The 6,032-nt window shown below is 37.5% G+C and overlaps 1 long non-coding RNA gene across 1 annotated transcript; it reads left to right on the forward strand.

Moving 5' to 3' along the window:
* Positions 1 to 514: 514 nt before the first annotated feature.
* Positions 515 to 5,805, forward strand: LOC140646999 (uncharacterized). Its single transcript, XR_012040630.1, has 3 exons — positions 515 to 629; positions 3,080 to 3,191; positions 5,636 to 5,805. It is a non-coding gene; the product is annotated as an uncharacterized lncRNA (long non-coding RNA).
* The last annotated feature ends 227 nt before the right edge of the window (positions 5,806 to 6,032 follow it).

A 6,032-nucleotide genomic window follows, 5' to 3' on the forward strand; every position in this document is an offset into this window, starting at 1 on the left:
GGTGTCCTCTCTGATTGTGCCGTGGACCTGCTCCTCTGAGGTTAACACCATACAGACCCAAAGCCATAGTAAACAGAGGATTCTGGAGAGTCAGGCACAAGGTTTAAATGGGCTATTTTGGGGGCCAGTGGTAATCTCTGCTCAGTCCCCTCACTCAGCTTCATTGAGGAGGATGGGAAGGGAAATGTAGGTGAATGTAGTTGCTGGCACCACAGCAAGATCTGCTGGCCCTGAATTAGTACGTATGAGGAACAGAGCCTTCACATCAGGTACATGTGTCTGTCACGTCTCTCATAAATACCTATCCTTGTTTGAGATTCAAATGCCGTAAACATACCGTTTCAAATGACACTCTCTGTGTTGGTTAAGAGACTTATGTGATTCATCTGTGATGGTAAGTTCACAGTCCTTTACTTTTGTGTCTACTCTGTGCCTCAGAACTAGTATTAAAAATACACCCCAGGTCCCTTCTGGCAGCAGTGATGTTATAAATGGATTTGAACTTCCTGCCCCAGGTCTAAGGAGGTTTTATGAACTAACAGTATTGCTCAGCAGTGACAGCCCTGAACTTCTGTCAAGCCTCAGTGCTAGAGCACACTACGGAGCTATCCCAAGAGGACAATCTTACGGTGGGCATTATTTATTTTTCTTTTTTGTGTGCAGGGTTGTTTTTTTCTTAATACAGAGATGAACTGTCATCTTAGATTTCTTGCTCACTTTGAAGTGCTTGTTTTCAAATTATTGTTTTGCTTTGTATAAAAGGAAAAAAAAGAAATGAGTCACTTAGCAGTTATGCTTCTTGTCTGTTTTGGAAGTGAAGGCAAAAGAATGTACAAAGACAAACCAGCTAGTTATCTGTTGTTTGCATTTTTTTTGCTCATGTCTCGTGCTGCTACTGGTGGTGGAGTAGGAGCAGGGAGGGGAGGGGATTATTTTAAAATTACTATTGACAACATGATCCAGACATGATCCAGCTGGGAGAATGACTCAGAAAGCATCATCTTCATTTCCTGATGCTGAAAGTACATTTGCCGTAGGACAAACCCCCACAAAGTAGTTATTGTATAAGGTTCAGCTTTTAGATAGAATAGACTAGTTCAAAGAGTCAAGCTGAACCTATTTCCTTGTCTGGGAGAGCAGGGATTCCAGACCCCACATTTACCTCCTGAAAGATGCCTGTATACAAGCAAACCTCTTTTGTTTCTAAATAGGATAGTGCTGGAGCTGTTGTTACTCTTTCAGGAATTGCCACATCCTCTGTTTCCTACACAAGATTTTATGGGTCTGGTCTTGTATGGCTATGGAGAACATGGTGGTCCCATGCATGAGCAGTAGTGTCTCATTGTGTTTTGTAACATAAGAGCGTCTGAGCATCCCACAACAAATGAAAACACTGTTATGATCCTTTCTCATGACCCCCAAACTGGCTACTATGGCAGAGACTGTAGTTTTGTTAACTCAGAAGTTCAGGGAGGGTTGCAGACTAGAAAGGCACCTTTCACTCTTATTTCTGTAGTAGCCACAAAGAAATGTTACAGGCAAAGCCTTCCTTCTGCTTATGTTTCTGTACCCTTGATTTTCCCAGTCCAAACACTGAAGTGCATGTAGAAGAGAGGTGAACAGACAGAAGAATGACAGCTTTGCTAGCTCAGTGCACAGAATAAAGAATATCTATATTAGTTAAAGTTCTCAGGTCACTCAAGAAACGATTGTTCTAGGTCCTGTGCAAAAATTGAATAAATGATGGTCCTCGCTTCACAAAGCCCATGTACTCAGAATAGGCAGGACTAGCAAAACATCAGAAGGAAGTGAAAATTGAATAATTTGCTTAAGAAATTTGTCTAGGCAGGAGCTTTAAGTAGAGTCCGTGTCTCAAAAGCCCTAGTCCTGTTTTTGTAGTGCAAGAAAATGAAGGTTCTGCTCTTGCTATTTAATGTAATATATGGCCCTGGACTCAATTTGCAAGTGAACTGTTGGCAAATCTAGCAGTCATTTAAAATTTTGATATATTCACTTTGTGAAGATTTGCTACTTTATGTTTGCACTTATTTATTCTGAAACTTGAGACTTGCATTGTAGTCTCTCTTGTGCATCCTCAAGATCAATGAGAGAATGTTAGTTATAATTTTAAGTAAAGAGAAAGCACTAATCTCCAGAGTAAGAAAAAGGCATTTTTACATTTCAAGAGGAAAAAGAATGATGCAAAGCCATGCAGGACTTGTTTGATATTGCTTTTTATGGCATCCTCAATGAAAATAGTAAATACTAAAGCATTGAATTACTATCAGGAAACCCTGCATTCTTATATCATCAAATTATTTCTCTTTTGTTACATCTATCACAATGTGAACTTTATAAAATGAACGGGTGGTCTTTAAAATTAATATTTATTTAAAATGAATTAATCTGTGACCTTTAGTTAAGGAGGAACTCATTTCTTTTTTTACCTTTTGATAATGTCTGATTTAGTCTGATTCTCTGATTAAAATGAAATTTAATGCAGAGTCATGCAAAAAAGAAATAATAGAACGGTGGGAACACGCACAAACTGAACAATGCTATCTTTGTAATACTGTTACTTGTAACGTTTCAGTTGTGTTTTGATTTACATTAGAAATTCCATAGTCTTCATTACTTTTGTGATTTTTAAATCAGGAAGCTAAATAATGGAAGGAAACTGGAAACCACGTTAGAAAACATATTTCAGGGCCTCGTAGAATTGGATAATTTGTTAGAGTTCTCTAGGGTAATCAATAACAGATTATCACCACTTGCCTTTTTCTTGCATGTCTTGGGAATTCCTGGTATAAATCATAATAAATTAAACTTCACACAATAAGAAAGGGACAAAGAGAAAGGGAGAAAGGAATCTTAGTTTTATAAAATATCACCCAGTTTATGGGTGATATTTTATAAAATTTACCTATGTTCTAGAAGAGATCTATAAGAAAATTTTATCTTTTTTTTTTAATCACTGCCAACTTTTTACAGACATTTCCTTCTTTTCCCTCATTCTTTGCATTTTTGTTGGTTAAAAAATTATTTGTCATTTTGATGACATAGATCTCCTTTTCTCCAGTGACTCGGCAGCCCTACCAGAATAGGCTACGCCTATCTCTCTTTGGACCCTTCAGCAACAACTATCCTGCAAATAAATAAGCCATCACAATCTTCCTATGTAACCTCTAAAAGTAAGCTAAAGCACTTTATATAATGAAATATTCATCCTTTTTCTTTCTAACAGAACAACTTGAATTAATAAAATTTTCCTTTTTTTTTTTTGTTTGCCTTTTAACATTAACTGCTATAAATAGAATTTTATTAAAGATACCAGCCTGCACCTTTTTAGCCAGCTATTTGCAGTCATAACAAGAGCTGGAAATGAGCATGACCCAAAGGAATTATAGCTGAATATCATGCACAAAGTGTTCTTTCTTACTGTTTTCCCTGGAAGCTTTAACATATTCCAAGCAATTCAGGTACAAGAAAACTACATCGCACCATCTTCATGAAAAGAAGTGAGCGGAGCATCTGTGAAATGGCTTAATAAAGATGCAAAATAGAGTTGCCTTGTGCCTGACATGAGTATTCTTAGAATACATTCCAATTTTATGGTTTTGGTTTGTTTTGCCTGTTAAAGGGTTGCAAGACCCCATTACAGGGCATGCTGAGTTCTTACATGTTTTCTAGCCAGTCTCATTGACCTGCAACTACAGAAGGGTTGATTTTGATTATACAGCTGCAAGTTTATTTGTTTTTTGTTGTCAAAAACAAAATAAAGAGTGAAGCTGCTTTACCTTTAACTGATGCATATTTACCTGTCTGAAATAAGATGAGCTTAGAGTTCTGAGAAAGGGTGAGAATTTTTCAAGCAGGGGATTACTTGGTAAATGGTAAAAGTAGGTTAGAAGATCTGTACAAAAGGACCAAATCAGGGATGTGGGTGAAGATGAACTGTATTGGTTGAAGTAAAAAATAAAGATTCTGACAATTTTATGAAAAGTACAGCTTTTCATAAAATCTCTCTTCCCGATTATGTGATGACTACATTAAGTTATGAAGTGGATTCAAAAAATGTATTCAGAAATACTTCTAGGCAAGACTGTGATGACAGTCCAGTCTAATGCACAGAAAAATTGCAAATCAATACTACTTACATCTTTTTGAAAGCCTGGTTACTGTAGCAGTTGAGAACTTAATACTATTTACTTTACTTACATCATCTAACCTGTTTATAAACACAAACCTCTTGTAAGGCAGACAAGCAGTGGACCATCTGGGTAAATTGAGTCAGATAGAGAAGAACAAACAACTCTATCCTTACTCAGGGAATAAGAAATAAAACATTTTTCACACACCTCATTTGGCTAATTTCTAAGGCAGTAATGACTGAATTCATCAGAGAGAGATCAGAAGTAAAAAACAAAACAAACCCCATCAGCTTTGAGATGATCATAAGCATCTCTGAACAGCAACAACAGCATGAAGCCAGGCCAGATGAACAATGAACATACAATTTCCATAAATGTCACGCCCATCTTGTGACTAGGAAAAGATTTGTTTATAAAAATGCAAATTGACTTTCATGGAAAATGTTATCAAAATAAATCCAAATATATTTTTGTCTTCCAAACTGGAGGTAACTAAATTATTTTTTTCTTTTAAAGAGAAATAGAGGAGAAAGGAAGGCCAACAGAAATCACCCTGGTAACTGCTTCTGTTACTCCCCTTGTGCTAAAAATAACGTTGGGGAATAACTACTGAAACCTTTAGGGATATTATGGTGCTATGCAATTGTTTGGCTGAGTGCTGTCCACGTGCACTCATGTGGAGAAAGGTGCAGCATTAAAAAAAATAAATATGGAGACAGCTTCTTTAGTTGATATGGATGGTATGCTGACCTGTATTATTCAGTATGTTTCTGAGTTTGTGAATACTTGTTATCTGCAATAGTAACTCCAAAATACTGTCCAGATTTTGCATGCATAAACAGGTTAGTGTTTTCAAAGCCATTCAGTGTGTGTTGCTGACAATTCCCCATAAAATTTAATAGTATGAGTACCCCAAAGTTAATAATTAAAATTCCCAGTTACTGTTCATGAGGCTGGGAAAACCTTGATGTTGGTGCTCTAGTCTAACCTCTTTGATATCTTTGTGACAGATACTCCACCCAAAAATTCCTTTTGTGAAGCAAATATTTTAATTCCTGAAAAAAATTATCTTCATTTATTTCCCATATCATTTCCCATATCATTTTGTAGATCATTCCCCATATCATTCTGTCAGGACATATTATTTTCAACAACATTTTACAGCTAAAAGTTTGAGCTTTCTCAGCTTTGGCATTTGGATGGCAGGTCCCAGACATTTGTTGCACCTTGTCAGCTAACCTACCAGACTGGCTCTGTGACTTACGTCCTTTCTGCACAGTTATATAAATGTCCTCTTACATGACAGTAGTTGTATTCTGTGATTCTGTAACCTCTTAACCTTCCTTACTTATAAACATGATGTTGTGAGCTCCTTCAGTGTCTCAGTGAAAGAAAAGCTGTTGGTTTTGTTTGTTGTTTTTTTTTTTTTTCCCAGAGCGGGACTAATTCTTGCAGTGGTTTACTGATCCCTCTTTATTTTTCAGGGCTCCCAGACCCCAGCCGGTGTGACTGGATGCAGTGTGCAGGTAGCTGGCTCATTCCCATGAAGTGCAGAGGCAGCACCCTGGCCCGAGCGGCTCACGGGGAGGCTGTGTGGTCTCTGCTGCAGTGAGCAAGGAATGAGAAGACGACCCCCAGCAATACCAGTGGGATGTCTCTGGCAAGTACAGAGAAGCTTTCTGAGCCTTTTAATGAGTGTTTCTGGAAGGCTAATGTAATGTCCCTGAAGATCAAGCTCAAATTTAGGCGGACGAAAGTTATGGCATGTTAAAAAGTACTGGCGATACATAGCTTCAATTCCTTTTTCTCCCTAGAGCTCCAGTACTGACAGATGCTATGAGGATACACATACAGGATTTCTTCTCAGTATACTTAAATTAG

Source organism: Ciconia boyciana, chromosome 2, assembly GCF_034638445.1.
Source record: "Ciconia boyciana chromosome 2, ASM3463844v1, whole genome shotgun sequence".
NCBI lineage: Eukaryota > Metazoa > Chordata > Aves > Ciconiiformes > Ciconiidae > Ciconia > Ciconia boyciana.